Consider the following 9,896-nt stretch of genomic DNA (forward strand, 5'->3'; position numbering starts at 1 on the left):
GGTTCCAAAGCCTGTGGCTTCCCCACTGCACCGTGATGCCTCCAGGGAGCAGAAGGGCCGGCTCTAGGATAAACCACCCACTGAGCTCCTGCTATTTGCCTCGTGTAGTTGACAGAATAATGCCTCTGTCCCTTCCCACCACCACCGAAGACGGTCACATCCTAATCCCTGGAACCTGAGAATAGTTTACCTTACACGGAAAAAGGGACTTTTGCAGATGTGACTATGTTATGGAACTTGAAATGGTGAAATAATCCAGGATTATCTGGGTGGGCCCAGTGTAATCACAGGGTCCTTATAAGAGGGAGGCACGAAGGTCACAAAACAAGAAGACAATGAGATGAAGGAAGCAGAATCAGAGAGAGACTGGAAGGTGCTACGCTGCTGGCTTTGAAGATGAAGGACAAGGCCACCATCAAAGGAATGAGGCCAGCCTCTTTCCTTGGAAGCTGAAAGGCTCTCCCCTAGAGCCGCCAGAAACAAGACAGCTCCGCCGACACCTCGATTTTAGTTTGTAAGACCCATGTTGTGACTTCTGACCTCCAGAACTGTAAGATAATAAATATATGTTGCATAAGCCACTAAATTTGTGGTAATTTGTTACAGCAGCAATAGGAAATGAATCTATCCTGGAAACTATTACGAATTGCCAGATGACAAGAGGTGCCTCTAAGGTCACTGCTGGGTAGCAGCCACCATGAGAGCTGGTGATTGTTCAAGGCAGCTCAAGAGAGACCAATGTCATTGGCAAGAATTGGTGGCTCCACAGGCCACGCTTCTCAGGCATGACTACATGGTGATTCCTCTGGGTTACAGCTTCAGCCCCTCCACTATTCAGCTGTCAGGAACCTCCCAGTGTTAGACTTGGCTCTCTGCTGTGACCCTGCCTCCCCTATCAAGTTGGGAGCCTGGTGCTGCTGTCTGATTTCCAGCACTGGCTCTGCCACCCCCTGCCTTTCCGCCTTAGCTGGTACTATGTCAGGCCAGGAACACCAGTCTTTGGAGAAAAAAAAATCAAGTTGAAATAATCATCCTCACAGGCTGTGCCGTATGCATAGTAACTACAGTCACAGACTCAAGGCCAGTGTCATAACGTCTCAGCCTTGGGGAGCTTATCTGTAAAGTGAGGACAGGAACACATACCTCATGGAGTTGTTAGGGGAGAAAATCACATGATTTATGAAGAATACACCGCACAGTGTGAGGCACAAAGTCAATGCCCCGGAAATGACGCTATGATTGTTAGGATTATACATTTTAAACATGAGTCAAGGATGTGGATCCTAAAGTGAGCTCAGGTTTAACAGCCATGCAGGTATTTGGGAAGCATCTCTTCCCTCATGTCGGGCACTGCACCGCAATATGGAATTACAGAATTGCAGTGCTGCCTTGCTCTGCGATACAGAATTAAATCTGGATTTATATTCTTCTACCCATGGCTTGTGGCTTTATTGTTCTTCTTTTTATGTTAATCATTAGAAAGTCAATATTTTTAAAAGTATTATATTTTGGAGATTGCTGAAATATTTGAGGCTATGAAGGGATTTTGTGGGAAACAGGTCTAGGAAAATCTGGTAAGCAGAAAACCAGGAGAAGATGGATTCGGTGTTATGGACATTTGAACTGCTGTGGGACTCTAAATTCTGAAAGTTAGGATTCTGCCATATGAGAAATGTCCCTGTGATTTCAAATATTCAAAGTTCCTTAAGCATCCTTTTTCTGAGGACTGAGTTACCCACGTGCATTCGACTCCCTGGGCCCCCTGACTCCAGGCTAACTGATCAGTGAAGCCTACCACTGGGCGCTTATGAGCACCTGGTACATAATATCCTGCTGGGTGCTATGAATGGACTAAAATGCCATGCACTCTCCTAAGGAGCTCTTGATCTAGTGAGAAAAAGGTCATATGAAGGCAGGAGAATTAAATAGCATCAAAAGAAACATCACATGGCAGAAATTCTATCCTTAGCAACATTAGTGGGTGCCTTCTATAGGGACTGACATTTATTGAATATTCATTATGTTCCAGGCATTTTATCGCCATGACCTATTTAACTCACACATTCACCTTCTGCCCATTTCCACATCACATCCCATCAATATAATAGCAGGCACTTCTTAAGAACAAGGATAGTCTCATACATAACCACAGGGCAGTTACCATATTCAGGAAACTTAACATTTATAAAATATTTTTATAGTCTGTATTTCATTTATGTAATCTAATGCACAGTTTATACTCCAATTTTGTTAACTGTTCTTATAATATCATTTATGGCATTTCCCTCTCTCCAGTCCACGATCCAGTATTGCATTTAATTGTCATGTCTCTTTAGTGTCCTTTAATATGAGAAAATATCTCAGCCTCTTTCTCTGTCTTGATATTAAAGTTTTTAAAGAATACAGTCCAGGTTTTTTGTAGAATTTTTTTTCCATTAGAGTTTGTCTAATGTTCTCTCAAGATTAGATTCTGATTATATATCCACTGCTGGAATACTGCTAAGGTAATGTGTTCTTTCATGACTATCACATATAACCTGTCTGCCAGTCATTGGCGAGATTAATTTTGATAACCTGGTTATAATGTTGTTCAGTGTAGTTCTTTTTCCTCCTGTCACTAATTAGCAATCTGTGAACTATAAAGTCCATATTTAAGTTTCATTAATTGGCTTGGTTATATCCATTATGATGATTTCCTACGTAAGGATCTGATCCAGTATTAGGCATGGCATCGAGCTGTCACTTCTGTAGTCTCCTTTAACCTGGAGGTTGCACAGGTGATGATCGATCCCACAGTTCTTTCTGCTACAGCCTGCTTCCTACTCTCAGTCATGGAGAAAGAACGCAGCTAAATAAATAACTCTGAGCATAACCTTCCCTGGCATTGCAGAGGGGGTGCTATTTAGGTACTAGAGTAATGCCAGTGCCTACATAGCATCTGAATAGCCAGGGCACTGTGTATCAGAACTAAGAGAAATAAATTATATATTTGTCATACCTACTTGGGAACAAACCTGTATCTTAGAAGCTCATTTCTTTCCACTTGGTAGAGATCTGTACTGCCACTGAAGAGAGCAGCCATACCAGAATTAATGATTAATGAAGTTTATAATTATGCTTTTGAAATTACTTGGTTATAAATCACCTATTTACTTCAAGGTTCCTTGTAATTTTTGTGAAATCCTTGTGCATTCTCTGAAAATCTTGGGCTGTGAGAAAATCTAGTCTTAAATTGTTTTCAAATGTAATGAAAATTCTGAGAAATGGTAAAGAAAAAAATAATAAAGTTGACTTAATAAAGTCAATACATCTTATATTTAGATTTTTATTCTTTTAGTATTAGCAAATTCCCTATAGTATTTTAGAGCCATTGTATTTGGTACTTGTTCCCGTTTTGCAGGGTTCAAATGTTCTTATAGTCCCCTAAAAGGCTTGGGAGCCTCAGACGCTGTGCCTATGGGCCAAATGGATAGAAGGACCCTTCTCAGTTCCAGTTTTCACTATGCTATCACCCACTGTGTGTCTCCGGGTGAGTCATTTAACAACTCTCAGTTTCTATTTTCTCATCTCAAATTGGAATAAAAACACTGCAAAGAAAAGATGTGAGAATTACATGAGATAACATGTGGACAGTCCCTACCTAGCTCTATGCCAGGCAGACATTAGGCACTTAATAAATAGTAGCGATTATTAAAATTACAAAAATATTGACAACATGGGGTTATATCGTGCTTATATGAGGTCAAGTATGTGAAAGTGTTTGGTGGACTGCAATGTGCAAGTGAAAACTATTATCGTGTTTCATAAACTTTTATCATCCTTAGACACCTCCTTGGTCAAACAGCTTCAGCAGCTCCCTCCTTTCTATAGAATCAAGCCTGAACAACCTAATTGGCATTGAAGACCTTCCATGATGTAACCCTGGCTGACCTTTCCAGCCTCCACTCCACTGCTCCTCTCTCCACTGCATCTGAGCACTGTGAACTGCTCACCGATTCTGGAATCCCCTAGGTTTTAAGTTCATACTGCTCCAGAAGGCACCATCCTGCCTGCTCCCATCTCCCATTTCTGCTCCTTCCAAAGCCCGTGGTTTCATAAAAGGCAATCTATGACTTGATCTAGTGATTCTCAGCCTCTAGTCTTGCCCCTGTTTGATCTGTTTGATACTTCTCAAACAGAAGCAGGATCAAGTCAGTTCCCTACTTAAATAGTCCAGGCTCCTTACCAGGGTCTGCAAGGCCCTTCCTGTCTCCCAGGCCTACCGAGCCTCACTCCCCACCCACCTGCCACTCTGTACTCACACTGAAATTCTCTACATACTCTCCTCCCCTCTGGAGCTTCATGTTTGCTATTTATGCTGTCCTCTCTGCTTAAAACACTCCCTACCTGCCCCACCACCTCCTTCCTCTGGGCAACTCCTACTCAGCCTTTAGGTCTCAGAGTAAACAGTATTTCCTCAAGGAGGCCCACCCTAACCCCTAGACTAGATCAGGTTCGATTACTGTATACCCCTAGAGCTGGTGCTTCTTTGAACATTATCACACTCATCAGACATAACAGACCACTTGTGTGACGTTTGTCTCTCCCACTTGACTGCAAGTGACGTGGAGCAAGGCACTTGCGTGTCTTGTTCACTACTGTATCTCCAGGGCCCAGAATGTGGCTAGCCGGATAGCCATCTACCCACCTACCTATCCATCCAACAAAATATTTATTGAGCACCTACTACGTGGTGCTAAATAACGACTAATGATGCTAATCCATCTTGGAAGATTTTGGGGAGGGGGCATATTGAAACATAGAAAGTTTACTCGACATCCAAACATGTAACTTTTTTTCTTTTTATTTAAAAAATATACACACTTTACCTTGTAAACCACACCATTTATTTGTTTAATTTTTTGAAAGTTTTATGAAAGAAGAAACCAAGTCCTGTTAAGGTCTGTTACAGCCCAAATGTGGGACCTTGTTGATGTAGGATAGTGGCTAAAGGACAGAGCTCAGTATCAGGAGGGCTGGGTTCAATTCCAAGCTTAACTACTGAGCTTAGCAGGCTGGAGCAAATGATTTAACTGCTTCAGCCTGCATTTTCTCACCTGTAAAATGTGTATAATAAGCGCTTTATTGGCCTCATGGGCTTTTGGGGGGTTCATGAGATCATGAATATGTATTTGATGAACTGTGAAGAGCAATACATCACGGTAAGAAAATGTGATTATGAAGATGATGATCAGGATCATTATGGGAGGGGAGGAGAGATATTTAACTGTAAAGTGTTCTACAAAATTCAGATACCAGATTAAGAAAAATGACAAATAGATACAAGGAAAGAGAAGGATGGAAGAAACATTTTAAGGAATAAAAAATGATAGAGGCATAATATTCTCCTCTATTTCAATAAACACAATGAATGACCTGTACTTGGGAGTACAAAATCAGGACATCATTGATGATTTAACAGCCTTTCATAATCTCCTAAAACAAATATTTAGATTCCAGATTCACGATGCCATAAAGCTGTTATTCCCTAAAAGAATTTGGGCCCCAATTGATGGAGACTGAAGAGAGGCTTGCACTTTGTCCTGTTTTGGAAACTCATGGGTTATGCCAATCTGTTTGCAGAATTGCTCTGCTGATGTAGATGTTAACCATAATCTCAGCCCTATTTGCTCATACCTGCTGAGGAAGCGATAGCTTCCCACTATCCAACTCTGCAAAGGCTCTGAAAGATGGGCTTATTGGGTTAGCGATACTTTGTATCACACACAGGATCAAGGAGCCACATCCAATCAAAGCAAAACCTGGGCAGGCCTGGTACCCAAGTGTCTGTCTCAGTCCAGTGCTCACTCATATTACAGCCACTGTGGGCTTGGATTCAGTGTAGGATTTGGGAGGAGAGACACGGTAGAAAAAGTTGATTTTTAAATCACAACAAAATACATAATCTGGGCACTCCTTAAAAAAGGGTCAGATAGCCAAACATGGTCCTTTGCCATTGCCCATTGGGCTTTGTGGACTTAGGAACTCCAAAGAAAAAAGTGGGTTCTATCACAATTTCAGAGCTCAAAGGCCCTAACCCCCTGTTCTCAACTCCTCTTCCCTTCTCCTGGGCAGGGCCCTCTTCTAGCTTCAACCTCTCTTCCCCAAAGTCCCCTGCTCTGAATTTTTGATGAAACCAGCATAAGCTTGCAGAGTATGGAAGCACAAAGATATTTAAGTATCACTAAGCACAATGCTTTGTGATGATCTGTTATGAACTTACCTCCTTCACTCTTCTGTGAACTCCAGGAGGGCAGACCACTGTCTTCTCTATCCTGGTGTCTCTGCTTCTATCTGGGTCTTGGAACCTAGCAAATATTCAGGATGTGGCAGTTGAATTGAATTAGAAATTGTTGAGCTTACCTCTCTTTCTGCACAGTTGGGGATAATGAGGTTCAGGGAAGGAGTGGAATGCAGGTCTGCCTTCTCAGTCCAGTGCTCATTCTACCAAGGAATAGAAGCAGCACAGAGATAGAGAGTTCAATCCAGGCTTCACTACTAAATTAGCTGCATAGCCTTAGGTTAATCAGTAACTTCTCAGACCCTCAGTTCCTTCATCTGCAAAATGGGATTAACTATCCCTATTTTTTGTGGGGTCTTTACAGATTAAAAATACTAAAGTAAGAGAAATAGGAGCTGAATAAATTGCATGCATAATCATTATTACCTTCTATGTTCGTGTCTGATCACCAGACATAGCCTACTGACTCTTTTAGGAAAAGTAACTTGCCCCCCCTCTCTTGATAGGCTCTTCCCCACCCTCAGGCTGGTAAGGTCCAGTCCTGAGGTGCTTGATCCCTGAAGGCAGAAGATGACAGGAAGTGGTGGCTCCAGTTGATCTGTAGCCAGCATGGATCCTACATTTAAACTCCCTCACTTACCCTTCCAGTGTCAGCCCTGGTTCTGCCCAGTGACCCTGGATTTTCATCCCAGCCCCAGCATCTTGGAATTAAGAGGTAGTGGGAAACGTGAATTTCATGTATTCTCCCCTTGCCCACACTACAGAGATCCTTGATGCTAGGTCCTAAATTCCCTGCAAAATACATCCACTGACAGAATAACCCCCTGCTCCCAGAGGCAGCCCATCCCATTCCTGGTCAGCACTGATTGTAACCAGGTCTTCCTTTCATCGAATGAAAACAGCTGCCCTTGAAAATTCATCCATTGGTTCTAGTTCTTCTTTCCACAGCCCCTGTCCTATCTAATGTCATAAGTGCCTAAAAGATGGTAGTCATTTCTCGCTTAAGTTATCTCTTTGGGATGCGGTGACAGAATAACCCCCTGCTCCCAGAGGCAGCCCATCCCATTCCTGGTCAGCACTGATTGTAACCAGGTCTTCCTTTCATTGAATGAAAACAGCTGCCCTTGAAAATTCATCCATTGGTTCTAGTTCTTCTTTCCACAGCCCCTGTCCTATTTGATGTCATAAGTGCCTAAAAGATGGTAGTCATTTCTCGCTTAAGTTATCTCTTTGGGATGCGGGATGGGAAATTGCAACGTAGCTTCACAAGGGCACACATCATTTCAGTTTTACCTAAATGGGTGCCTTGTACCTAATAGGTGCTCAATAAACATTTGCTGAATGAACAAATAAATAAGTGAGCCCCTGCAATGCATTTGATAATTCAATGTCACTTTATATTCACTATCTCCAATTCTCACATCAACCTTGCCAGGAAGAAATTACTAGTCCCATCTCATAGACATTATCTTGCATGTAAAGAAGGATCCTCTCTTCATCTTCATTTCATCTGTGATATCATCTTCCTTTTAAAATTCAGATAAAAGTGTTTTTCCTTTAAAAATTCTTTAATAAGATCATTTTACTTTTAAAAAATTTGTTGGTACTTTTATTGAATTGAGCCAATAACTGCCTTTTTGCTTCTTAAGGAAGATTTCAGATTAATACAGTAGGCCCTGCTCATCTGCAGTTTTCCTTTCCACAGTTTCTGTCACCCATGCTCAACTGCAGTCTGAAAATATTAAATGGAAAATTCTGGAAATAAGCAACTCATAAGTTTAAATTGTGTGATGTTCTGAATATTGTTGTAATTGTTCTATTTTATTAATAACAATTGTTGTTAATCTCTTACTGTGCCTAATTTATAAATTAAACTTTACCATAGGTAGGTATGTGTGTATAGGAAAAAACATAGTATATGAAGGGTTCAGTATTACCTGCAGTTTCAGGTATCCACTGGAGGTCTTGGAACATATCCCCTGTGGATAAGGGGGGATTACTGTAATGTGGGTTGCACTGAGTTTCCTGGTTCTGGTCTAATTGGTGCAGGTAGCCGGGAACCAGTATTCTGTAGAAGGTCAGGTTCATGAAGCTGTCTGGGCCTCTCCCTGGCTTTCTGCAGAACCTTAAAAGGTTTCTCATGCAATTTGGATGGTGCTGAAGTGGCTGGGCCAGCAAGTCACAACCCCAGCTGCCCAGAAGGAGTCAAGAAGTCTGGGACTGACTGAGGCCTCTAGGGAGCTGACTTGTTTATACGGGTGAGCACATGGGATCCAGCCCAGCAGCATTCAGTATGCTGATTGGCATTTTCAAGGCCCAGCATTGCTTGTAAATCACTGTTGAATCCCCAGATAACCTGGCAACGTTCCAGTAAGATGTTGAAAAAGGGAAGAAAGTGAAGGGTGGGCAAGTAAAAAACAGAGACAAAGAAAAAGCAAAAGCACAAACGTGAATGAAAGATTTCAAAACCACTGTCAATAACATGTATTGGTCGCCACTAAGTGTTTGGGCTGCTTCGCACACTGCTCACTGTCTTTCAAAGACGCTGTCTTTGGAGGTCCTTCTGTGCAAATGGGAGAAGCTGTGGAAAGGATAATACTGAAAACAAATATTAAAGCAACTGGGATTTTCCTATTAACATCTGAGAAATTGTCCTAAGTTATATAAACCACTAGGGGGCAATACAAGAATGAGCAAAAGTCAGTCCAGTTGGCAAAGAAAAGTTGCCTCGGGGAGAGATTTTTAAAAAACATATTTTTCAACATATGAAGAAATCTGAGAACATTTAGTCTGAATCGACAGAACAAGGTGATATTTCAAACTGTCGACTTATTTTTTCGGATAATTTGTCTTAGAGGGGAATGATCTTCCTAAATGGTCAGAAACACTCTTTAAACAAAAATTGATAAGCATCATGTTATCATGAAAAACAAGGGTTAGAACAGTGTATCTTAAGAATTTATATCCCTTCTCCAAGGATCTTGAGAAACTTCTCAGTGTTTGTCATTAAAAATAGATTTTAATCAGTGATACATACAATGTGACAGAGTATAAAGGAAATCAGAGAATATTTGGTTAGCTTATATAAATAAATAGAATCAGGCATTATTTGTATTATACATATACTGATGAGACAAAGTTCTTAGGTATGTAATAAATCTGTATAAATATGTGCACGTTTTTTCTAGTGCATTTTCTTTCCAGACAACTCAGTATATGCTAACCAGTGGTTAACAGGGATTAAATCAAGAATTAAACATCATCATCAAGAATCAAACATCTCTTGCTCTCCATTGCCTTCACTGACGCCCCTCTCCCTCCAACAAGACACATGATTAGTTGCTCTATTCTCAATGCTGTTGGTAGAACAAGACATGCAGTCTAGAGGCAGACTGCTAAGATATGAATCCCAATTCCTGCCATGTGTTTTTAGCAAGTTCGCTTGCCTCAGTTTGCCCATCTCTAAAATGGAGATAAAATAAATGTCTACTTCACAGGTTTGTGGTGAGAAGTAAATGAATTAACATATGTAAAGCACTTATAAAAATGTCTGGAACATAGGAGGTAGTCAGTAGATGCTTATTAGTTCCACGAATAAATAATCTGATCCTAGCCT

This window comes from Galeopterus variegatus, unplaced genomic scaffold (genome assembly GCF_000696425.1).
Source record: "Galeopterus variegatus unplaced genomic scaffold, G_variegatus-3.0.2 Scaffold798, whole genome shotgun sequence".
NCBI classification, from domain to species: domain Eukaryota; kingdom Metazoa; phylum Chordata; class Mammalia; order Dermoptera; family Cynocephalidae; genus Galeopterus; species Galeopterus variegatus.